The 27,381-nt window shown below is 39.6% G+C and overlaps 1 pseudogene; it reads right to left on the bottom strand.

Annotated features, from left to right (window-relative positions):
• Window positions 1-23,083: 23,083 nt before the first annotated feature.
• On the bottom strand, window positions 23,084-23,693 carry LOC116859742 (annotated as a pseudogene).
• Between the last annotated feature and the right edge of the window lie 3,688 nt (window positions 23,694-27,381).

Raw genomic sequence — 27,381 nt, 5'->3', positions numbered from 1 at the left:
GAAACACAGTCTCTGTGTGTTTTTTTTTTAAATTTCTTTTCAGCATAACAGTATTCATTGTTTTTGCACCACACCCAGTGCTCCATGCAATACGTGCCCTCCCTAATACCCGCCACCTGGTTCCCCCAAACTCCCACCCCCTACCCCTTCAAGACCCTCAGGTTGTTTTTCAGAGTCCATAGTCTCTCATGGTTCACCTCCCCTTCCAATTTCCCTCAACTCCCTTCTCCTCTCCATCTCCCCATGTCCTCCATGTTATTTGTTATGCTCCACGAATAAGTGAAACCATATGATAATTGACTCTCTCTGCTTGACTTATTTCACTCAACATAATCTCTTCCAGTCCCGTCCATGTTGCTACAAAAGCTGGGTATTCATCCTTTCTGATAGAGGCATAATACTCCATAGTGTATATAGACCACATCTTCCTTATCCATTCATCTGTTGAAGGGCATCTTGGTTCTTTCCACAGTTTGGCAACCGTGGCCATTGCTGCTATAAACATTGGGGTACAGATGGCCCTTCTTTTCACTACATCTGTATCTTTGGGGTAAATACCCAGTAGTGCAATTGCAGGGTCATAGGGAAGCTCTATTTTTAATTTCTTGAGGAATCTCCACACTGTTCTCCAAAGTGGCTGCACCAACTTGCATTCCCACCAACAGTCTAAGCGGGCTCCCCTTTCTCCACATCCTCTCCAACACACGTTGTTTCCTGTCTTGCTAATTTTGGCCATTCTAAGTGGTGTAAGGTGGTATTTCAATGTGGTTTTAATTTGAATCTCCCTGATGGTTAATGATGATGAACATTTTTTCATGTGTCTGATAGCCATTTGTATGTCTTCACTGGAGTTTTTAAAAAATATTTAGTTAATGACATTTGTGCAAAGCCAAGGTGTTTGGACCATGAGGCAGTAACCTGAGTGCAGCTATTTCTTCAAAGTGTATTTAAATTGGGACAAAGTCCTGGGCAATGCTCAGCTATTTCTGATATACACATGTTGTACAGTTAAGTCTTTTTAAAATTTAATTTGAATTCAATTTGCCAACATATAGTACATTTGAGTCTTGACAGGGAGGGTCAAGAGCTTGGCTGGCACCCTCTTTCAGGGGCTGGCCACTGAGCAGGTCTTGAGATGCTTGTTAAATAGGTGAATTAATGTCCAGGCCCTTATCCTGGAACACCTTTCCTAGGAAGTTTGACTGTTTCTCTCAGTATCTGCACTCCCATCTGCCAACTTGTCCCACATTAGTGTGCAATTTGGGGGAATAAGGCTGTTGAAGATGGCAGGATAATCTCAACTCTGTCTAGGTCATCATTTCACTCTTTTTATGGTTTTTCCTTTTGTTTTTGAGTTATTTTCTTATTGGAGCTTCTTTCTTCCTTGTTTTCTTTCTCATTCTGGCTCCTTTGAGTCCTTTGCCCTCAAATTTGTACCATGCTTGCATTTGATGGAGTGAGTCCTTAGTGTCCTGGATCTAGCCCTCCTTTATTCCACTGACCTCTGTCTCAGCTTGGCTAGCAAGGCCAGACCTTCCCTGAGATCTTACACCTGGATGGGCAACAGCTGAATTTGTCCCCTGCTCGTCTCCCAATTTCCATTTTCTATTCTGCGGGTTTGTAGACACCCTGTGCTTGGAACCCATCTTGGACCCAGCCTTTGACTGAAGGAATTCCAGGTATCTAGTGTCTGGCCCTAGTTACATCTCCCACTACACTTCTCACATACTCAACCCTCTGGGGACTGTCTCCCAAGGGCAGCTTATGTCCTCCAACCTTTCTCTTTTTGTGACTGACTTTTCTTCCACCTAGACTGCCATCTTCCAAATCTACTAACAGAGTTCCATTTTAAAATCTCAGCTCACATAACAATCTCTCCTCAAAGACTTCTCTATTCTTTAATGGATTCAAAGAATCTTTAAGTCAGAAGAAATTTCTGAACTCACTTAATCCAGTATCCCATTATACAAATGGGAAAACTGAAGCCCAGGGAAGGTCAAGCCATGTCCAATACTAAAGAGCATGTCAGTAGCTTAGCAGGGGCTCAAATGCCACTCTCCTAACATTTACATTGCTTCATTTTGCTACCTCCTCCTCACTTGGTAGTCAGTTGTCACTAAGCAGTAGAAATAAAGCAAACACACGGAAACCTTCACTGCTCAGAAAGATTAGAGGAAATATTGGAAGAAAACACTTTAAAATCTCAACTATGGCTATGCTATATTTGGATGGGTGGAATATGGATGACATTTTCTACTTCTTTCTCTTATTTTGAATGTTTCAAATATTATTTTATGAGCATAAATTGATGATAAAATTGAGAAAGTCAAAACATGCAAAGATGGAGAAGGGGGACGAGGAAGAGGGGGAAAAGAAAGGCTTGGTAAAGCCAGTATGAGTGTGGGAGAACTGTGGAGAATCCAGGGTTTTCTTAGCAAGTGCTGCACGTCCCTCGTGGATGAAGGAAGCAAATAAGCTCTCCTTTAGATTAAGAATCATACAAACAATCCTAAAATTTGCATGGAACCAGAAAAGACCCTGAATTTCTAAAAAAAAATGTTGTAAAAGGAAAACAAAGCTGGGGGGATCATGCCTGATTTCAAGCTTTGCTCCAAAACTGTGATCACCAAGACAACATGGTACTGGCACAAAAACAGACACATAGACCAGTAGAACAGAGTACACAGTCCAGATATGGACCCGCAACTGTATGATCAAATAATCTTCGACAAATCAGAAAAATATATCCAGTGGAAAAAAAGACAGTCTCTTCAATAAATGGTGCTGAGAAAATTGGACAGCTATGTATAGAAGAATGCAACTCGACCATTCTCTTACACCATACACAGAGATAAACTCGAAATGGATGAAAGACCTCAATGTGAGGCAGGAATCTATCAAAATCCTAAAGGAGAACATAGGCTGTAACCTCTTTGACATCGGCCACAGCAACTTCTTTCAAGACATGTCTCCAAAGACAAAGGAAACAGAAGTGAAAATGAGCTTTTGGGACTTCATCAAGATCAAAAGCTTCTGCACAGCAAAGGAAACAGTCAACAAAACAAAAAGAAAACCCACAAAATGGCAGAAGGTATTTACAAATGACACTATAGACAAAGGGCTGATATCCAAGATCTATAAAGAACTTCTCAAACTCAACACATACAAAACAGAAAATCACATCAAAAAATGGACAGAAGACATGAACGGACACTTCTCCAAAGAAGACGTACAAATGGCTGACAGACACAATAAAAAATGTTCAGCATCACTCATCATCAGGGAAATTCAAATCAAAACCACATTGAAATACCACCTTACATTAGTTAGAATGGCAAAAATTAACAAGGCAGGAAACAACAAATGTTGGAGATGATGTGGAGAAAGGGGAACCCTCTTACAATGTTGGTGGGAATGCAAGTTGGTGCAGCCACTTTGGAAAATAGTTTGGAGATTCCTTAAGAAATTAAAAATAGAACTACTCTATGACCTGGCAATTGCTCTACTGAGTATTTACCCCAAAGATACAAATGTAGTGAAAAGAAGGGCCATCTGTACCCCAGTGTTCATAGCAACAATGTCCACAGTCGCCAAACTGTGGAAAGAATGAAGATGCCCCTCAAAGGACGAATGGATAAAGAAGATATGGTCCATATACACTATGGAATATCATGCCTCCATCAGAAAGGATAAATACCCAACTTTTATATCAACATGGACGGGACCGGAAGAGATTATGCTAAGTGAAATAAGTTAAGCAGAGAGAGTCAATTATCATATAGTTTCATTTACTTGTGGAGCATAAGGAATAACACGGAGGACACTGGAAGAAGGAGAGGAGAAGTGAGTTGGGGGAAATTAGAGTGGGAGATGAAGCACGAGAGACTTTGGACTCTGAGAAACAAACCAAGGGTTTTATAGGGTAGGGGAGTGGGGGAATGGGTGAGCCTGGTAGTGAGTATTGCATGGAGCCCTGGGTGTGGTGCCTAAACAATGAATCTTGGAACACTGAAAAAATAAAATTAAATTAAAAAATTAAAATAAAAGAAGCATACTGCTTTCACATTAATCTCAGCCCCAACCACAGCCCTAGCTGTGTCTCACAGGGGAGGCCGCCTGTCCCAGAATTACTGATCTCCTGACCCTTACCTGCACCTGTGATTTCACCCTTCACCTTCATATGTTTCCTGAGTTACTGGGCTCCCTTGCAAACACTGAGCCATCATCTATTCAGTGCCATGTTCTAGGGTGTGGGCTATAGGGTGAATGTGATAGACATGAATCAGAGGCCATTGCTGGCCTAGGAGGGCTCTCAGTTAAGTGAAGGAGACAGATGTGCATACAAATAAGACAAAGGCAGGATGGCGAGCTTTGCAATCTCACCCCAGATGCCCAGGGATGACATCAAGCCTGCCTATGAAACAGAGCTGTCTGCATGGGAGACTATCATGGCAGCTGCTTTCATGGCTACTAGAAATGGCTCAGCTCCTGCCTGCTGAACCTGGTGTGGCCAGGGTGGGTCCTACTGACATATTTAGCCCCTTTTCAGAAGAGACCTACACTCTGAGACTGAGACATCATCTCCCCAGCCTTCTACCTAAATTAACAGGGGTGAAGATGACCTATGTCTGGATCAGTCACAAGTTCTGTGAATGGCCTTCTTGTAAAAAGCCCAAGTAAACAAGCTGAGTGGACTTCAACAGTGTGAAGGGTCCTGGCACAGTGGGCCTTTGCCCTGTTTTAACTCTTGCCATCATCTCCTTCTCTCCCAGTGTGCCCGTTCCTCCTCTAGCAATCTGCTAAATGGGTGTGACAATCACAAAGCCGTATTCACATGTTTTTCCTCCCTTCTTCTCTCTTTTTGCTGTCAGAGTGGCCCTTATAGCCCTGTCACCTCCCTCCTCACATCCCAAGGATGAGGCCCTTTAGCAGCCTGGTGGATGAGTGGGAGGAGATACACATATATGCTTTCCAGTACAGAAGATCTGGAAAGTAGGATGACCAGGGCAGCAGCTCTGGGCAACCAAGCAGTGGAACTGGAGGGAGAGTGGCTGCATTCAATTTCCTGGGTTGTTGGAACGTCCCAGCCCAGGGGGCCATTTCTCAGAAAATATAGAATTTCCCAGTGTGAGTGAACTCTTGCCTGAGTGATCAAAGGGAGTGGGGAAAACCAAGAATCTCTACACCAGAGGTTTGGGAGTTCAGAGGAGATGGCATTGGATTTTATCCAAAGCTTTATAGGGCAGCCAGGATTGGATCTGGCCCTTGGAAAATGCCTAGGCTTTTCCTGGCATGTGTGAAAGGGCTGTGTGAGCAAATGTCTCTGGGGAAAGGATTTCTAGTGCATCTAATGCCAAATGTGGTGTAGAAGAAGCACCATAATGGCTCAGAATAGCTCGGGTCCCACTAGGTTGAGCTTTACAGTCTCTGTGCTAGGCCTTATGGGTAAAGCTGGGGTGCTCCACATGATTCCACCCCTCCAGCAGCTGTGGTCCAAGGATGTGCTGTGTGGAAGAAGTGGGGCTGCACACTTCTAGACGTTGTCTTCATTTTCTGCTATCTTTGGCTAGCATGCTTGATGTTAAAGCGATGATTTGTCCTTATTGTCTCATGTGTGTTACATGAGCTTGTCAGCTGCAGGGCATGAAAGACAATATTTACTATGTTGGTGCTGGGCCAGAGTAATGGGTGTTATGTTTTCTATTGCTGGAAGTATGCCTTTCACTTTGTTTTGGATTAATTACAGCCCTCAGAACATGCAGACTGAGACAATTTGTATACCTGAAGGTAGAAGCCTTTCTTCACAAGACACTATTCCACATTCCAGACATCGCCCATGTGCACACCCACCATCAAAGAAGGGTGGGAAGACCCTAGCTTGCTGAGGATTCTCAAAGGCCTCAGTTGAACAGGGAGATATGGGAACATGAAGCAGGGACTCCTGAAGCCAGTGTTGTTTTTAGAGGTGGGGGAAATGGGAGGAAGTGGAAGAGAAAGAGAAATGACTTCTCTTACTAGGGGTGAAACATAGGAATCATATTCTTGATCAATGATTCTGTTATAGGCTAAATTATGTACCTCTAAGATTTGTATGTTGAGGTCCTTACACCTAGTACCTCAGAATGTGACTGTATTTAGAGACATAGTCTTAAAAGAGGTGATTAAATTAAAATGGGATTGTTAAAGTGGGCCCTAGTCCAATCTGACTTGTGACCTTATAGGAAGAAGAGATTATGACATAGACATACACAGAATGAAGACCATGTGAGGACACCAGGCCATCTACAAGCCAAGAAGATAGGCCTGGAAGAGATCCTTCCCTTATGGCCCTCAGAAGGGACCATCCCTAATGACACCTTGATCTTGGACTTCTAGCCTCCAGAACTGAAAGGCAATACATTTCTATTCTTTAAATCACCCAGCCTGTATTATTTTGTTATAATGTTCTGAGCAAAGTGATACATCTTCTCCAGTGTTAGGAAGCATATACATCACACTGCAGTTGACCTCATGAGGGTAGAGCTCTTATAATGGGATTAGCATCTTTATAAGTAGAGACACCAAAGAGTCCCTTTTCTCTCTCTCTTTCTCTCTCCTATGTGAGGACACAAAAATAAGGTGCCATCTACATGTTGAAAAGAGAGCCCTCATCAGAACCCAACCATGCTGGCACCTTGATCTCAGACTTCCTGCCTCCAGATCTGTGAGAAAATAAATGTCTATTGTTCACATACATACTTATCAGCATCCCTGTGTGTTAGGCATGTTTCAGAGTCCCCTGAGAGCTTCTTGAACTCTTGAACATTAATTGTGGGCCCCATCCCATGTTCACTCCTGAGATCTCTGAGATTCAGGGCCTGAATTATAAGTGACTGCACTGTGAAATAAACATTGAGGCTTTGCTTCCTCTTTTACTCTTCATTGAGGTTGCTCAACCTTTTTGAACAGAGGGGCTTCTGTGGCCTAGTGGCCCCAGGATAGGGGATATGGGGAAGCAGGTAGGTGAATAGCTGGGAGACCATTAGATCTTCCTCCTGTGGACAGGTCAAGCTACTGAAGCTCTTCTATATGTAACTCAAATGTGTGGGGCCTCCCTTGGCCACAACTACTCTGGCACTATGTACCTGTAGAGGATAATCTCAGCATATTGGTCAGATCTCAAAAAGGAGAAATCAACTGCAAATGCATACTGACAATTAATGTGGCATTTCACTGAAGCTTTCAGGGGAAGGCAGGGGAGAAACTATATATCATAAAACAATATTAATTAAATAGTCTCTTTAAACATCCTGGCTTTTTTCCTGAAAATCCATTTTCTATAGTGACTGCCTTATTCCCATCTCTTTTCCCCAACCCTAGTCTCCTTAACCCTTCTTGCCTCTCAAGCCAGAGTCCATCTCAAGGTTAGGCACAGAGTAAGTTCTTAGTCAGAGACTACAGCATGCCTGGGAAAATCTAGGGTCTCTGTCTGCCAGTCTTGCTTAATGGGCTATATTCCCATCACCTACTTACAGGCCATCTGGCCGTGGTATGTGTGGTATGTAAGTATAGAACCCTTCACTATGGTCTTTTTCATGGTAGAAGCTGTTCCCATGCCTCAAGAGCCAGCATGCCAGCTCTGTGTCTCAAGCCAGTTCCTTCCCATCTCCTACTTTTGCTATACTTTGACCATTCACCCAGTCTGGCACCCCCCTATCTCAGAGTTCATGGGGTAACATTGTTGGGACATTCTGAGTCAGAGGTAATTTAGAACAACTTTTCATTTTACAGATAGGAGAATTTTGGACCCAGAATAGGAGAGAGCTTACCCAAGGCTCCACAACAAGATAAGCAGATGGTCACTCTGAAGATGGTGACAATCCAGGCTTTCACAATCACTTTAGAGGGGAAAAGTGTAAGGAAAGAACAGTCAATCTCCCTGCAGACCCACCTTCTAACCGCATCCAGATCTGTGCCTTACACAGAAAAGTCATGCCTGTGTGGGGACTGACTGCCAATTTGTCAGGCCAGGCTCTTCCAGACTGTGATCAGGAGACAAGATGAGGGGAGCCTTAGGCCTTTCTGCCTGGAAGAAATCTTGGGAAGAAGTTGCCCAGTTGATGCATTTCTAGTACAGTTACTTTCAAGTGGCATGTTTATGGTAAAAATAGGCAGAAATCATGGGGCTCTTCAGGGACACCAGGTGCCCAGGCGAGAGTGACTGGAGGAGGAGGGACCTCTGCCCCTCGGCTTCCCATCTCATGTACCTTATTGCTTGTAGATAGACCTCTTTAGCTTGTGGGGGAGGGTGGGGGCTGTTATAGCAAGTAACTCACTCCCTACATCTACAGAGATGTAGTAGCAGGTCTGCCAGATGGCCTCTGAGAAGGTTCATAGCCTGTGACAGAGCTATCATAGAACATCCTTGTTAAAGCCACTGTTACCCTTCCCTCTGTAACTGGTCTTTCTGTGCTATGGACTGCAAGTTTGTTTCCTTCCAAAATTCCTATATAGGTTAACCAGTTAGGAAATGACAGGTGTTTGTGAGGATGCAGAAAAAGGGAACACTCTTACAGTGTTCGGGAGAATGCAAGCTGGTGCAGCCACTCTGGAAAACAGTATGGAGGTTCCTCAAAAAGTTGAAAATAGAGTTACCCTATGACCCAGCAATTGCACTACTGGGTATTTACCCTAAAGATACAAATGTAGTGATCCAAAGGGGCACATGCACCCAAATGTTTATAGCAGCAAAGTCCACAATAGCCAAACTATGGAAAGAGCCTAGATGTCCATCAATAGATGAATGGATAAAAAAGATGTGGTGTGTGTGTGTGTGAGTGTGTGTGTGTGTATCAGCCATCAAAATCCCTGAGATCTTGCCATTTGCAATCACGTGGATGGAATTAAAGGGTATTATGCTAAACGAAATAAATCAATCAAAGAAAGATAATTATCATACGATCTCTCTGATACACAGAATTTGGGGGGGGTGGAGGGAAAGGAGGGAAAAATGAAATGAGATGGGACAGGGAGGGAGACAAACCATAAGACTCTTAATCTCAGGAAACAAACTGAGGGTTGCTGGAGGGGAGTGGGGGGGAATGGATAGGGTGGCTGGGTGATGGACATTGGGAGGATATGTGCTATGTTGAGCACTGTAAATTGTGTAAGACTGATGATTCACAGACCTGTACCCCTGAAACAAATAAAACATTATATGATAACTAAAACAACAACAACAACAACAACAACAACAAAACCCTAACCCTCAATGTGATGGCATTAGGAGGTGAGGCCTTTGGGGAATGATTAGGTGATGAGGGTGGAGCCCTCATGATAGGATTAGTGCTGTATAAGAAGAGACAAGAGAGAACTTAGTTTCTCTCTCTCTGCTCTCAACCATATGTGGACACAGCAAGAAATACCAACTAAATGCAAGCCAGAAAGAGGGCCTTCACCAAGAACTTAACTGTGATGGCATCTTGATCTAGGACTTTCCAGCCTCTAGAACTGTGAGAAATAAATGTCTGCTATTCAAGCACTCAGTCTGTGGTAATTTCTTATGGCAGACAAGCAGACTAAGACACTCTTGCCTTGCCTCCCAATCTATTCTTTGTTCAGCAGCTAGAGTATCTTTTTAAACCACTTTACTGAGGTATTATTGACATATAAAAAACTACTGGCCATATTTAATGTATGTAACTTTAGTGACTTTGGAGTTGACACTGTGAAACTATCACCATAATCTATACCATAAACACATCCAACACTGCCAAAAGTTTCCTACTGCTCTATTTATTTACTTATGATGATAAGAACACTTAATATAAAATTTGTCTGTTTAGAAAATTAAGTATATAATATGGTATTTTTAGCTGTAGGCACTATGCTGAATAGTAGATCTCTAGGTCTTATTCATCTTGTATAATTGAAACTACCTTTTGATTAATAACTCTTGGCCCCTTGCCACCACCAGCCCCTGATATCCAGCATTCTACTCTGTGATTCTATGAGTTTGACTACTTTATTCCTTATATAAGTGGCATCATGTAGTATTTGTCCTTCTGTGTCCAACTGATTTCATTTAGCATAATGTCCTCCAGGTTCATCTATGTTGCAGATAGCAGAAGTTTCTTCCTTTTAAAGGCCGAATAATGTTCTATTAGACACATGTATACACCACATTTTTTAATCCATTCATCTGTGGATAGACATTGAGGTTGCTTTTATGTTTTGCTATTGTGAACAATGTTACAGTGAATACAAGAGTGCAGCTATCTCTTTGAGATTCTGATTTCAGTTCCTTTGGATATACTCAGAAGTGGGATTGTTGTATCATATGGTTGTTTTATTTTATTTTTTTTGAGGGGACTCCATGCTGTTTTCCATGGTGGCTGCATCAATTTATATTTACATCAACAGTGTACATCCTCACCAAAAATTGTTTCTCTATATTCTCACTAATATTTGTTTTCTATTATATTTTTTTGGTAATAGACATCCAAATAGATGTGAAGTGATATCTCATTGTAGTTTTAATTTGCATTTCTCTGATGATTAGTGATACTGAGTAACTTTTCATGTGTTTCTTGGCCATTTTTACATCTTTTTTGGAGAATAAACAAATGTGATAAAGTTGAAAGATACAAAATCAAAGTACAAAGATCTGTTATGTTTATATACACTAATAATGAACCATCTGAAAAGGAAATCAAGAAGACAATCCCATTTACATTAACTTCAAAAACAGTAAGATTCTTAGGAATAAACTCAACCAAGGAAGTGAAAGACTTATATACCCCAAACTACAAAACACTGATAAAAGAATTTAAAAAACTCACAAATAAATGGAAAGATACCCCATATTTATGTATTGAAAGAATTAGTATTGATAAAATATTCATACTATCCAGAATGATATTTGGATTCAATGAAAAATCCCATTTAAAAAAATCTATTTTTTATAGAAATAGAAAATCTTAAAATTCATATAGAACCACAAAAGACCATGAATAGTCAAAACAATTTTAAACAAGAATAACAGAGCTGAAGGCATCACACTTCCTGAATTCAAAATGTTACACAGCTGATGGCTAATGATGTTGAATGATTTTTTCGTGTGTCTGTTAGCCATTTGTATGTCTTCCTTGGAGAAGTGTCTCTTCATGTCCTCTGCCCTTTTCTTGACCTGATTATTTATTTTCTGGGTGTTGGGTTTGAGAAGTTCTTTGTGGATCTGAGATACCAGCCCTTTATCTGTAGTGTCATTTACAAATATCTTCTCCCATTCCATGGGTTTCCTCTTCAACATCATTAGCCATCAGAGAAATTCAAATCAAAACCAATGAAATGGGATGAAACCAGAAAGGAAGATGAGCCATAACAGACTCTTAATCTCAGGAAACAAATTGAGGGTTGCTAGAGTTGGAGGGTTGCTGTGGTAAGTGTTGTGACTTGTGAATCACAGACCTGTACCCCTGAAACAAATAACACATTATGTGTTAATAAAAAAGAAATACATTGAGATACCACCTTACCCCAGTTAGAATGAAAAAATTGACAAGGCAAGAAACAACAAATTTTAGAGAGGTTGTGGAGAAAGGGGAGCCCTCTTACATTGTTGGTGGGAATGCAAGTAGGTGCAGCCACTTTGGAAAATAGTGTGGAGGTTCCTCAAACAGTTAAAAATAGAGCTACCAACAGAGGAGGAAGCAAGATGGCAGAGGAGTAGGAGACTGAAATATCATCAGGTCCTAGGAATTCAGCTAGATAATTATCAAACCATTCTGAACACCTACAAACTCAACAGGAGATAGAATAGAAGAAGAGAAGCAATTCTAAGAACAGAAAATTGACCACTTTCCAGAAGGCAGGACCTGTGGAGAAATAAATCTGAAGTGGCAGGAAGATAGACCTCGGGGGGAGGGGCTGGCTCCTGGCAAGTGGTAGAGCAGCAGAGCACAAAATCAGAACTTTTAGAAGTCAGTTCCACTGAGGGATGTTGCTCCAGAGGTTAAGTGGGAGGTGGAGCCCTCATGGGGACAGTGCAGTCTCAGGACCAGCGGAGTCACAGAAAGACCTGGGGTGTCTGATTGTGGCAGAGCTCCCAGGTATCAGAGTGGGGAAGCCAGCTGCACAGATGGAGTCAAGGAGGGGGATCTCAGCTCAGGGTGACCTTAAATCATGATCCAAGGCACAGTCGGATCACTGCTTTTTGAGCAGGGACCTTACAAGTGGCAGATCCGGAGAGAACTCCTCCTTCCTCCTCATGGAGGAGAAGTGTGGGAATGTGCTAAAGGAATCTGCTGGGTTTGGAGACTCTAAACAGGGCCAAGAGCCAGAGACAGAAATGCTCAGTCACAGGCTGGGTAAGCACAGAGTGTCGCTGGAGACCAGGGATATGGGAAGGATTCACTACTTTTCTTTGAGGGTGCACTGAGGAGTGGGGCCCTTAGCTCTCAGCATCTATGGGGCTGGAGATTTGGAGGCCACCATCCTCATTCTCAACCTCCAAAGATGTATGGAAAGTGTTCAGGGAACAAAAGCTCCTAATAAAAACCGGAGCAGATTGCTTAGCCTGGCCCTTGGCAAAGGTGGTACAATTTCACCTCAGGCAAAGACACTTGAGAATCACTGCAAGAGACCCCTCCCCCAGAAGATCAGCAAGAACATCCAGCCAAGACCAAGTTCACTAGTTAATGAGAACAGCAAAACTCCAGAGCTAAGGGAAAGCAACAGAAAGAATTCATGGTTTTCCCCCCTGATCCTTTAGTCTTTCAAAGTTAAATTTTTTTTAATTTTATTTTTTTCTTATTCTATTTTTTTAACTTTTCCTCTTTCCTATTTTAATGTTTGTAACTATTTTATCTTATCAATACCTTTTAAATTTTTTTAAAAATTTTAACTGTTATAGTCATATTTTATCCATTGATTGTATTTAACCTCCTTTTTGTATACATATAGGGTTTTTTTTTTCATTAAAATTTTGGGATGCAATTTCCTCTAATAGATCAAAATATGCCCTAAATCTAGTGCATGGATTTGTTCTAGTCTCCAGCTTGATCACATTCTTTCCTCTTTTTTTTTTTTGCTTTTTTCCAACAAACTTCTTATCTTATCAATTACTTTTTTAGAATCTTTTTAAATTTTCATATTTATAGCCATATTCCATCCTTTTATCTTGTTTACCCTTATTTTTCTGTATATTTATAAGTTTTTCTTTCTTTAAAATTTTGGGAGGTAGTTTCTTTTAAAAGACCAGAATATACCCAAAATCAAGTGGGTGGATCCGTTCTATTCACTAGTCCTGTGTGTGTGTGTGTATTCAGTCTTTTTTTTTTAATCTTTTCCCATTTTATTCTCTCCTGGTTTTGGGTCTCTTCAGATTTGATTATCATATATTTTTCTGGGATCTTTGCCAACCTTTTACTATTTTGTTCTCTCATTCATTTATTCTTATCTGGATACAATGACAAGATGGAAAAACTCACCACACACACACACACACACACACACACACACACACAAAAGAACAAGAGGCAGTACTGATGGCTAAGGACCTAATCAATACAGACGTTAGTAATATGTCAGAAATTAGAGTTCAGAATGATGAATATCAAGGTGCTAGTTGAGCTTGAAAAAACATGGAAGATATTATGGAATCCCTTTCTGAAGAAATAAAATCCCTTTCTGGAGAAATAAAAGAACAAAAATCTGACCAAGTTGAAATAAAAAAAGCTATTAATGAGGAGCAATAAAAAATGGAGTCTCTTACTGCTAGGATAAATGGGTCAGAAGAGAGAATTAGTGATATAGAAGACCAAATGATGGGGGTGGCTGGGTGGCTCAGTCATTAAACATCTGCCTTCAGCTCAGGTCATGATCCAGGGTCTTGGAATTGAGTCCTGCTCAGCAGGAAGCCTGCTTCTCCCTCTCCCACTCCCTCTTCTTGTGTTCCCTTTCTCTCTGTGTCTCTCTCTGTAAAATAAATAAATAAAATCTTTTTGAAAAAAGAAGACCAAATGATGGAGAATAAAGTAGCTGAGCAAAAGAGAGACAAACAAACACTGGACCACAAGGGGAGAATTCAAGAGATAAGTGATACCATAAGACGAAACAATATGAGAATAATTGGGATCCCAGAAGAAGAAGAAAGAGAGGGGATGAAGGTATATTGGAACAAATTATAGTAAAGAATTTCCCTAATATGGTAAAGGGAACAAGCATCAAAATACAGGAGGCACAGAGAACCCCCCTCAACATCAACAAAAATAGGTCCACACCCCATCATCTAATAGTAAAACTTACAAGTCTTAGTGACAAAGAGAAAATCCTGAAAGCAGCTCGGGACAATAGGTCTGTAACATACAATGGTATAAATATTAGATTGACAGCAGACCTATCCACAGAGACCTGGCAGGCCAGAAAGGACTGGAAAGACATATTCAGAGCACTAAATGAGAAAATATGTAGCCGAGAATACTATATCCAGCTAAGCTGTCATTGAAAATAGAAGGAGAGATAAAAAGCTTCCAGGAAAAACAAAAACTAAAAGAATTTGCAAAACCAAACCAGCCCTACAGGAAATATTGAAATGGGTCCTCTAAGCAAAGAGAGAGCTTAAAAGTAAGACCACAAAGGAACAGAGACAATATACAATAACAGCCACCTTACAGGCAATACAATGGCACTAAATTCATATCTTTCAAAAGTTACCCTGAATGTAAATGGGCTAAATGCCCCAATCAAAAGACACAGGGTGTCAGAATGGATAAAAAATAGATTAAAAAATGGATTATAAAAAACAAGACCCATAGATATGCTGTCTACAAGAAACTCATTTTAGACCCAAAGACACGTCCAGATCGAAAGTGAGGAGGTGGAAAACAATTTACCATGCTAATGGACATTAAAAGAAAGCTGGAGTGGCAATCCTTATATCAGATCAATTATATTTTAAGTCAAAGACTATAATAAGAGATGAGGAAGGACACTGTATCATACTTAAAGTGTCTGTCCAACAAGAAGATCTAACAATTTTAAATATCTAAGCTCCTAACATGGGATCAGCTAATTATATAAACCAATTAATAACAAAATCAAAGAAATACATCCACAATAATACAATAATAGCAGGGGACTTTAACACCTCCTCACTGAAATGGACAGATCATCTAAGCAAATGTTCAACAAGGAAATAAAGACTTTCAATGACACACTGGACCAGATGGACATCACAGATATATTCAGAGCATTCCATCCCAAAGCAACAGAATGCACATTCTTCTCTAGTGCACATGGAACATTCTCCAGGATAGATCACATCCTGGGTCACAAATCAGGTCTCAACCAGTACCAAAAAAATTGGGATCATTCCCTGCATATTTTCAGACCACAATGCTCTGAAACTAGAACTCAGTCCCAAGAGGAAAGGTGGAAAGAATTAAAATACATGGAGGTTAAAGAACATCCTTCTAAGGAATGAATGGGTCAACCAGGAAATTAAAGAAGAATTTAAAAGAAATCATGGAAACAAATGAAAATGAAAACACAACTGTACAAAATCTTTGGGACACAGCAAAGGCAGTCCTGAGAGGAAAGTATATAGGAATAGAAGCCTTTCTCAAGAAACAAGAAAGTTCTCAAGTACATAACCTAACCCTACACCTAAAGGAGCTGGAGAAAGAACAGCAAAAATAGTCTAAACTGAGCAGGAGAAGAGACATAATAAAGATCAGAGCAGCAATCAATGAAATAAAAAATGAATCTTGGAACACTGAAAAAATAAAATAGTTAAAAAAAAAAGAAATCAATGAAATAGAAACCAAAAGAACAGTAGAACAAATCAACAAAACTAGGAGCTGGTTCTTTGAAAGAATTAATAAGATTGATAAAACCCTAGCCAGACTTATCAAAAAGAAAAGAGTAATTACCCAAATCAATAAAATCATGAATGAAAGGGGAGAGATCACAACCAACACTAAAGAAATACAAACAATTATGAGAACATATTATGAGCAATTATATGCCAGCACATTTGACAATCTGGAAGAAATGGATTAATTCCTAGGGACATATAAACTACCAAAACTGAACCAGGAAGAAATAGAAAATCCAAACAGACCCATAACCAGTAAGGAGATTAAAGCAGTAATCAAAAATCTCCCAACAAACAAGACCTCAGAGCCAGATGGCTTCCCAGGGGAAATATACCAAACATTTAAAGAAGAATTAATACCTATTCTCCTGAAACTTTTCCAAAAAATAGAAATGTAAGGAAAACTTCCAAATTCATTTTATGAGGCCAGCATTACCTTGATCCCCAAACCAGACAAAGACCCCATCAAAAAGGAGAATTACAGACCAATATCCTTGATGAACACGGATGCAAAAATTCTCACCAAAATACTAGGCAACAGGATCTAACAGTACATTCACCACGACTAAGTGGGATTTATTCCTGGTCTGCAAGGTTGGTTCAACATCCACAAATCAATTAATGTGATGCAATTCATTAATAAAAGAAAGAATAAAAACCATATGGTACTCTTAATAGATTAAAAAAAAAACATTTGACAAAGTATAACATCCTTTTTTTAAAAAAAATTATTTATTTATTTTTAATTTCTTTTCAGTGTTCCAGAATTCATTGTTTATGCACCACATCCAGAGCTCCATGCAACACATGCCCTCCATAATACCCATCACCAGGCTTCAAAGTGTAGTGATAAAGGGCACATACCTCAATATCATCAAAGCCATCAATGAAAAACCCACAGCAAATATCATTCTCAATGGGGAAAAACTAAGAGCTTTTCCCCTAAGGACAGGAACATGGCAGGGATGTCCACTATCACCACTGCTATGCGACATAGTACTAGAAGTCCTAGCCTCAGCAATCAGACAACAAAAAGAAATAAAAGGCATCTGAATCAGCAAAGCAGAAGTCAAACTCTCACTCTTTGCAGGTGATATGATACTTTATGTGGAAAACCCAAAGACTCAACTCCAAAACTGTTAGAACTCATACAGGAATTCAGTAAAGTGTCAGGATATAAAATCAATGCTCAGAAACCAGTTGCATTTCTATATACCAACAGCAAGACAGAAGAAAGAGAAATTAAGGAGTTGGTCCCACTTACAATTGCACCCAAAACCATAAGATACCTAGGTATAAATCTAATGAAAGAGGCAAAGAATCTGTACTCAGAAAAGTATAAAGTACTCATGAAAGAAATTGAGGAAGACACAAAGAAATGGAAAAACATTCCATGCTCATGGATTGGAAAAACAAATATTGTGAAAATGTCTATGCTATGTAAAGCAATATACATATTTAATGCAATCCTTATCAAAACATCATCAGTTGTTTTTCAAAGAAATGGAACAAATAATCCTAGAATTTGTATGGAACCCGAAGAAACACCGAATAGCCAGAGGAATGTTGAAAAAGAAAACCAAAGTTGGCGGCATTACAATTCCAGATTTTAAGCTCTATTACAAAGCTGTCATCACCAAGACAGTATGGTACTGGCACAAAAACAGACACATAGATTAATGGAACAAGAAAGAGAGCCCAGAAATGGACCCTCAACTCTATGGTCAACTAATCTTCAACAGAGCAGGAAAGAACGTCCAGTGGAAAAAAGACAGTCTCTTCAACAAATGGTGTTGGGAAAATTGGACAGCCACATGCAGAAGAACAAAACTGGAGCATTTCCTTACACCCCACACAAAAATAGACTCAAAGTTTCAACTATTATGTATATTTTTCAGTGCTCATCAAGACAAGTGTACTCTTAATCCTCTTCACCTATTTCACCCCTCTCTCTACCCACCTCTCCTCTTGCAACCACCAGTTTGCTCTGTATAGCTAAGAGTCTGTTTTTTGTTTGTTTGTCTTTTTTATCTTTGTTCATTTTTTGTTTCTAAATAACACATATGAGTGAAGTCATATGGTATTTGTCTTTCTCTGACTGACTTTATTTCACTTAACATTATACTTTCTAGCTCCATCTATATTGCTGCAAATGGAAAGACTTCATTCTTTTTTATGGCTAAGTAATATTCTGGGGTGTGTGTGTGTGTGTGTGTGTGTAGTCAGATGATTTTTGACATGGGTGTCAAGAATACACAATGGGGAAAGGATAGTCTCTTTAATAAATGTTATAGGGTAAACTGGACAACTACATGCAAAAAATGAAATTGGACTTTTATCTTATACCATACACACAAATCAACTTACAATGGATTAAAGACTTGAAACTGTAAAACTCCTAGAAGAAAGCAGAGGTTTATTGACATGGGCTTTGGTGATGGTTTATTAGATATAACACCAAAACCATAGGCAACAAATGCAAAAATAGACAAGTAGGATTACATTGAACTAAAAGGTTTTTGCACCACAAAGGAAACAATCAAAATGAAAAGGCAAAATATTTGCAAATAATACATCTGATTTATAGTGATTTAAAAATGCAAATAACTTTAATAGTATGCTTTTCAAAGCTTCCATGGCTGTTTACTACAGAGAATAAAATTCACTTCTTATCCTGACCTCCAAGATTCTGAGTTACCTAGCTTCACCTATTACTCCAACCTCATCTGGGTCCACTCTCTTGTCATTCCTCATATGCCAGCCCAATGGGCCTTTCCCCTTCTTTTTCCTTAAGCAGATCAAACTCAGTCTATATTTAGGGTTTTGGAGCTTACTTTTCTATTTGCTTGAAAAACTCTACCTCTCAGATCACTATGTGACTGACTCCTTCTTGTTAATTACTCTCCACTCAATTGTTCTTTCCTCAGAGACACCTTCTCTGAACTAGCCAACCTAAAGTAGCTACAGGGTTATGAGCACAATGCCTTGAACTTTCTTCCTTATGACTCATCACTCTGAGTTATCTCTGTATGTGTATTTGTTTAACTTGCTTATTGTGAATCTTTTTAAACTTAAATGTAAGCTCCACAGGGCCAAGACATTGTCTAGCTTGACCTTCACTGTATTTCTAGTGCCTGACACTCAGCAGGCACTCAGGAAATGTTTGGGAAGTGAATGAATGAATGATGCATAGAAATAATCCAGGGAAAGGTAATTATGAGGAAGGCAAACCTATCCAGTCCCCTAGGCAGAGTTAGACACCCTGGTCTGTTAGCCCTCCTGCTATGATCACATGTTATGATGTACTTGCTACAAGGCTAACTTCTGTCAACAGATGTTAAACCCAATAAGGGCCAGGATCATTCCTGTCTTATTCATCACTGTATGCTTTGTATCTCAGTTTGTCTGGTACATAGGAGGTCTTCAATAATTTTTGTTGGTTCACTGAATGATTAAATCTCTCCTTCTCAATTAACAGAACATAGATGGAATGAAACCCAACACATCTATCTTTCATAAATGGGAAAGTTGAGACTCAGGGATATTTATTCACCATCACACCTGAGTAAGGCCATAATGCAGGTCTTAGCGGCAGAACTCTTTTCCTGTAAATGATTCAAAAGTTGGCTCAACTAAGATAGCTTTTCAAAGGTGAGCAGCTAAGCAAACAGAAGGCCAACCCATCATTTTTGCTTGGAGATGAAGGGAATCTTGTTATAGAGGTAAAGGGCATATTCAATGAAATGCCACATCTTCTAGGAGAGGATTAGCCTGGACAAGATAGAGGAATAGAGCAGCTATGTTGAGGCCTGTTATGTACCTGCCAACACTAATAGTATTCAGGTTATATTTCTACTCTTCGAGTGCATCCCCTTCCCAGAAACACCAGCCATATGCCCCTATCCTGTAGCCGGTGTTCCTACCAGCTTTTGATGGAAGGGATTACTGGCAAGGTCAATGTTCTGAGAAAGCCTTGCAGAGTTCTTAAGAAGATGTTAAGTAGACACAATTTAGAGTCAAACAGATCTAGATTTGAATCCTGTATTTTCTACTTACAAAATGACTGTAGCCAAGAGATTCACCTCTCTGAACCTCAGCTGCCTCCTCTATAATTTGTGTATAGTAAGAATAAGATTTCCTCTGCAGGGCTTTGTGAGAATTAGGTGAGATCATATGAGTAACTGGTAAACTGTGCAGCTCTGTGTTCACGCTTTTCTTGTATCTTTACAAGATACCCTGTTTGCATTTAAATGATTGCTTATGTTCTTTGAAGACAAAATTTTCTTTTTTTAAAAAGATTTTTATTTATGTATTTATTTGACAGACAGAGATCACAAGTAGGCAGAGAGGCAGGTGGAGGGGGGGAGCTGGCTCCCCACTGAGCAGAGAGCCTGATGTGGGGCTCGATCCCAGGACCCTGAGATCATGACCCAAGCTGAAGGCAGAGGCCCAACCCACTGAGCCACCCAGGTGCCCCAGGACAAAACTTTTTATTTCATCCCTGAGCATCTCATTTGTGCCCAGTACAGAGCAGGGCAGAGTGTGTGCCAGTGCAGGCTGTGACCCTGTCTGGGATATAAGACTCAAGGGAAATAGGAAGAGCTGTTGCCAGCAGGCTGGCACACTTGGGTCTTTATGTGAATGTAGTTGAAGTAGTGGGTAGCATGCCTAACTCTAAGGGGACAGGCAGACTAAGCTTCTGTGCAGGCAGGATGGTTTGTGATAATGCAGTTTGCCTTTATGGAAGTTACAGTACGTGAAAGCAAACCCAATGCTGAACCCACAGAGCTTCCCAGAATACATCCAGAGGTGGTGAAATGTAGTTACTTACCATTACCCCGTCCCAACCTAAGTCAATTCTAAGAACCCAGCTTACTAACCATAAACCTAATAGGAATGGAGCCAGGCCAGAAAGTCATGGCTCTTGTGTTTTTAGCTGCTAGAAGGAAGTCTGTGGATTGGTAATCTGAAGTGTCAGCAGGGAATAGACAAGACTGAAGCAAAGCAGGTTGTGGAGAAAGGGTTGGTTTAGATCACTGTTAGATTAAAGATCTTGCATAGGAAGGGAGCCAGGAGCAAAGACTGATCCTTGGCTGCAGCCTGAGCTACAAATTACCACCCAACCAACTCAGAGTCACTCAAAATACAAGACTGCAATGGATTAAAAAAGCTGTTTCTTTTTTGCCTGAAGTAGAGGCAAGCCTGCCTTTGGAGAAGGTACTCATTTCATTGGAAGCATCATTCTGAGCAGCTATATTGATTATGCCCATAGTAAATATTGATATAAGGTAAACCTCAAACCAGCACCCAGGTTTTTGTGGCCTCCTCATCTATCACAACCCTCAGCCACTCTACATCCATGCCTATGAAGAAGTATAGAGTAAGCTATCCACTGGCATAATTAAGTTGGGGAGAAGACAGTCATCAAATATGTAATTCCTAATAATTGACTTTAAATTTGGTGCCTGGCAAGACTTTATTCTATTACTTATTCCTTCTCTTCTGCCTTTATCTCCCTTGAATTTTCATTCCTGCCCAATGACTGTTCTAACCTTCACCTTTTTACCACCAAATTTTTGAAAGAAGTGGTCTGTTCTCATTCTTTCTTTTTATATTTTATTTTATTTTTTTAATTTCATTTTATTTTTTTAGTGTGCCAATATTCATTGTTTATGTTCTTATTCTTTATTGAAGGCATAACAATAAAGTTACCACCACCAGCACCACCACCACTCTATCTGGATATCCAACAAGCACCTTAAATCCCACATGGTTAAAAATTGATCTCCTGCACACCAGTGTTCCAGTCTCAGTTAATTCTGTATTTAGCACTCAGCTGGCCAAACTAAAATGTGGGTGTCATCCTTTACCTGCCTCTCCCTTTGCCTCATGCCATCTCTCATCCCCTGATACTTAACATCATTGCTCTCAAGATAAAGACAAAAATGCTTAATATGGTCTACAAAGCTTTGCATGTTCTGACCCCTATCTGTCAGTTCCATTGTAGTTTGTACCATATTCTTCATTGATCATGCTATTTAAATCACAATGATTTTATTTCTGTTCCTTGAACACACCATTGCTTCTGTCTCTGGCCTCAAGTCCCCCTTAGACCATGTACTTCTCTTTTAGAGAACTTTTAGAAACATTAATAAACTTTATTTCTTAGAACAGTTTTACATTTACAGAGAAATTGAGCAGATAGTACAGAGAGTTCCCATATACCTCTATGCTGAACACAGTTTTTCCTATTATTAACATCTTACATTAGTATAGAATTTTCTTTACAATAATGAGCCAATATTGATACATTATTAACTAAAATTTGTAATTTATTCAGATTTTCTTACTTTTTAACTAATGTCCTTTTTGTGTTCCAAAATACAATACTATATTTAGTTGTCTAAATATATGTCTCCATAGACTTTTCCTGGTTGGACTATTTCTGACTTTCCTTGTTTTTGGTGACTTTGGTTAAGGTTTTGAGGAGAACTCATCCAGTATTTTGTAGAATGCCCAACCATTGAGATTTGTCTGATGTTTTCTCATGATTAGACAGGAGTTATGATATTTGGGAGCAAAATTTCAGAAGTAAAATAACATTTTCATCACATCATATCAAGACAACACACTATTTACCCGATTTATGATAGCTGAGGTTGACCCTGAACATCTGGCTAAAGTAGTGCTTGTTAGGATTCTACATTGTAAAATGATTGTTCTCCCTCTGCTTTTCATACTGTCCTCTTTGTAAAGACATCAGTATGTGCAGCCTTCACTTAAGGAGTGGGTGTTATGCTCACCTTCTTTTAGTATCTATACAATTTATTTGTAATTCCTGTGCATGAGAGGTTATCTCTTGTCCCCCATCTATTAACTTATTCAGTCAGTTATTTATATCACTATGGACTCATGAATATTTACTTTGTACTTTGGGTTAAATTCCCAATATTATTTTATTTTGTTGCTTAAATTATTCCAGCTTTGGCCATTGAGAAGTATTTCAGTTGGCTCCTGTGTCATTTTGACATGTTCCATTATAGTGGGATTTTGTTGTTTCATTTTTAGCACTTCTTTTTTTAAAGGGTAAAATTAATATTTTATTGTCACTTATAATAAGATGGCAGTTGAGTATATGGTCTTCATAATTGATCTTTCCTTTTTGTAAATAAACAAAATGATAAATTTTAAATAGCCAATGGCTGGTTATGTTTTCAGAGAACATAATTAGGTTAATTCATTATTGGTGGCTTCAAGTTTTCCCTTATTAGCTCCAGAAAATTCACTCACATTTTGTCCCTTTTTTAAAAAAACTGGAAGGATGGGGTGCCTGGGTGGCTCAGTGGGTTAAGCATCTGACTCTTGATTTTGGCTCAGGTCATGATCTCAAGGTTGTGAAATGGAGCCCTGTGACAAGCCCTGTGCTGAGTGTGGAGTCTGTGTTAAGATACTCTCTTTCCCTCTGCCCCTACCCCACCCCCTCCCTCTTTGAAAACAAAACAGAACAAAACAAAACAAAACAACAAACAATTGGAAGGTTGGCATGCATTTGACTTCACATTCTGAAGCAGCATCCTGACAGTCATACACATCTACTTCAAGGGATACCACGTTGAAATACTTCTGAGAGAGAGAATGAAAGAAAGGCTTTGCAAGGCCCATACCATGTGGCTGAGACATCAACTACAACTAGTTTATCTCTTGCACTGTTCAAGGCTTATGGAAAAGCATACTTGCTCTTTATCGGCTTCACCACTTTGGCAGTTAGGGTCTGCCAAATGATGGTAAGGACTGATGAGTGTGGATCCAAAAATGCCAGACAGAGTTTGCAAAGCATACAGCCTACCTTCTCTTTATAGCAACTAGCACTTATTTAAAAAAAAACCTCATTTATGTATTTGATTTTTTATTTGACTATAGCTGACACACAAACTGATGGTTGCCAGAGGAAAAGGGGCCTAGAGGATGGACAAAACAGGTGAAGAGATGTGGGAGATACCCACCTCCAGTTATGAAATGAATAAGCCACAGGAAAAAGAGGCACAGTATTGGGAATATAGTCAATGACATTGTTATGGTGTTTTGTGGGGACAGATGGTAGCTACACTTGTGTTGACCACAGTATAACATACAGACTTGCTGAAACACTATGTTGTACACCTGAAGCTAATGCTTTTGGCATTTCTTTATTTTCTGGTCCTACAAGATACTTGGCTTATCTTGTATATTTCCTACCCCAGTCCTAGAAGCAGCTGTTTCTCCAAGGATTTCTTGGTTCTTTTTATTGGAGAAAGGTATTAGGAACCAAGATCTAGGTGCTAGGTGTGCTTGCTGTAGTATACTTTTTTTAGTTGCAATTTTACATCTGTTTGTTTGATTAGTTAATGAATGTCTTTCTCATCCACAAGGTGTTCCAGTACAGTAGGGACTGAGTATGTTTTTGCTTCTGTTCTGTTCCCAGTGCCAAGCACAGGCTCTGTCACATAATATGCATTTAATAAACACTTTCTAGATGAAAGAGTGTTTATATTTCATGGAAATGTCATCCTTATGTTCATTCAGGACAGAAATATCAGAGTAATCTAAGTCTCCATCATCCTTTTCAGTATTCATTTCTAATCATTAAGTCCTGATAATTTCTAGAATGCATTTCCTAATTATCACTTTAGCACTGCATTGATTCAAGTGCTTATTTCTTATCTACAGACAACCACAATAGCATCCCATGTGGTATCCATACTTCCAGTTCAATCTATACTTCATATTGGTAGAAACTGACAAACTCATTCTAGAATTTATATGAGAATATGAAGGACCTGGAAAATGTGAAGCAATACTGAAAAATATAAGCAAAGTTGGAGGATTAACCTTTACCTGACTTCAAGCTTTTCTCTAAAGCTATATTAATCAAGATAGTGTGTTACTGGCATAAGTATTGACCAATATATCACTGTGACAGAATAAAGATCTCAGAATAGATTCACATTTATACAGTCATTTTATTTATTTATTTTTTTACAGTCATTTTATTTTTGACAAAGGTGCCAAAGCAACATAATGAAAAAGGAAAAATATTTTTAACAAAAGGAATTTAAATAACTGTTCATCCATATGAACAAATGAACTTTGAACCTAGCCTCATTCCATACACAAAAACTAATTTATCATGGTTCAAGGACCTACACATACAGTGAAATGACATAAACTTTTTAAAGGAAATTATAAAAGAATATTTTTTCCACTTGGAAGTAGTCAGTTTCTTAGACAGGATACAGAAACCAGAAGCAATGAGAGAAATCGATAGATTAGACTTCATAAAATTTTTAAAACTTCTGCTTATCAAATGACACTGCTAACAAAATTAATGGGCAAAATGTATACTGGAGGAAATTATTTTGAAAAACTTATATTTGATAAGGGACTGGCATTCAGGATTTGTAAAGAGCTTCTATAACTCAATAATAAAAAGACAAACAAAAATGGGCAAAAAGTGGGGGAGGAGTCAAGATGGTGGAGAAGTAGTAGGCTGAGACTACATAAGGTAGCAGGAGATCAGCTAGATAGCTTATCAAACCATTGCAAACGCCTACAAATCCAGCGGGAGATTGAAGAGAAGAAGAACAGAAATTCTAGAAACAGAAAATCAACCACTTTCTGAAAGGTAGGACAGTGGAGAAGTGAATCCAAAGCAATGGGAAGGTAGACCGTGGGGGGAGGGGCTGGCTCCTGGCAAATGGCGGAGCAACGGAGCACAAAATCAGGACTTTTAAAAGTCTGCTCCACTGAGGGACATAGCTCCAGAGGCTAAACTGGGGTGAAGCCCACACGGGGCCAGCATGGCCCTGTGTCCCACAGGGTCACAGAAGGATGGGGGGTGTCTGAGTGTTGCAGAGCTCACAGGTATTAGACCGGGGAAGCCGGCTACAGAGACAGAGCCAAGGAGTGAGCTCTCAGCTCGGGGTTACCTTGAACCGGTCGCAGGCTGGGTGAGCTCGGAGCACGGCCAGAGGCCAGGGAGACAGGAGTGATTGAGCGCTTTTCTCTGAGGGTGCACTGAGGAGTGGGGCCCCAAGCTCTCAGCTCCTCCGGGCCGGAGACTGGGCGGCCGCCATTTTCATTCCCATCCTCCAGAACTCTATGGAAAGCATTCAGGGGACAAAAGCTCCCGAAAGTGAACCCGAGCAGATTACTTAGCCCGGCCCCTGGTAAGGGCGGTGCAATTCCGCTTCGGAAAAAGACACTTGAGAATCACTACAACAGGCCCCTCCCCCAGAAGATCAACAAGAAATCCAGCCAAGACAACGTTCACCTACCAAGGAGAACAGCAGAATTCCAGTGGAGGAGAAAGCAAAGCACGGAATTCATGGCTTTCTCCCCATGATTCTTTAGTCTGTGGTTAATTTAATTTTTTTTTTAATTCTGCTAATTTTTTTTAACTTTTACCCTTTTCTTTTTTAACGTTTTTTAAACTAGTTTATCTAATATATATATAATATATACATAATATATATATATATATCATATATCTTTTTTATATTTTTTCTTTATTTGTTTTCTTTTTTTAATTTTTTTTTCTGAACTTCTTTTTATCCCCTTTCTCCCTCCCACGATTTGGGGCCTCTTCTGATTTGGTTAAAGTGCATTTTCCTGGGGTCTTTGCCACCCTTTCAGTATTTTATTTGCTCCTTCATATACTCTTATCTGGACAAAATGACAAGGCAGAAAAACTCACCACAAAAAAAAGAACAAGAGGCAGTACCAAAGGTTAGGGACCTAATCAATACAGACATTGGTAATATGTCAGATATAGAGTTCAGAATGACGATTCTCAAGGTTCTAGCCAGGCTCGAAAAAGGCATGGAAGATATTAGAGAAAATCTCTCTGGAGAGATAAAAGCCCTTTCTGGAGAAATAAAAGAACTAAAATCTAACCAAGTTGAAATCAAAAAAGCTATTAATGAGGTGCAATAAAAAATGGAGGCTCTCACTGCTAGGATAAATGAGGCAGAAGGAAGAATTAGTGATATAAAGACCAAATGACAGAGAATAAAGAAGCTGAGCAAAAGTGGGACAAACAGCTACTGGACCACGAGGGGAGAATTCGAGAGATGAGTGACACCATAAGATGAAATCACATTAGAATAATTGGGATTCCAGAAGAAGAAGAAAGAGAGAGGGGAGCAGAAGGTATATTGGAGAGAATTATTGGAGAGAATTTCCCTAATATGGCAAAGGAAACAAGCATCAAAATCCAGGAGGTACAGAGAACCCCCCTCAAAATCAACAAGAATAGGTCCACACCCCATCACCTAATAGTAAAATTTACAAGTCTTAGTGACAAAGAGAAAATCCTGAAAGCAGCCCGGGAAAAGAAGTCTGTAACATACAATGGTAAAAATATTAGATTGACAGCAGACTTATCCACAGAGACCTGGAAGGCCAGAAAGAACTGGCATGATATATTCAGGGCACTAAATGAGAAAAACATTCAGCCAAGAATACTATATCCAGCTAAGCTATTATTG

The sequence above is a fragment of the Lontra canadensis genome, unplaced genomic scaffold, assembly GCF_010015895.1.
Source record: "Lontra canadensis isolate GAN:19392208 unplaced genomic scaffold, GSC_riverotter_1.0 scaffold161, whole genome shotgun sequence".
Taxonomy (NCBI): Eukaryota; Metazoa; Chordata; class Mammalia; order Carnivora; family Mustelidae; genus Lontra; species Lontra canadensis.
Note: the sequence above shows the minus strand (reverse complement) of the source record. Positions and strands in the feature narration are given on the sequence as shown.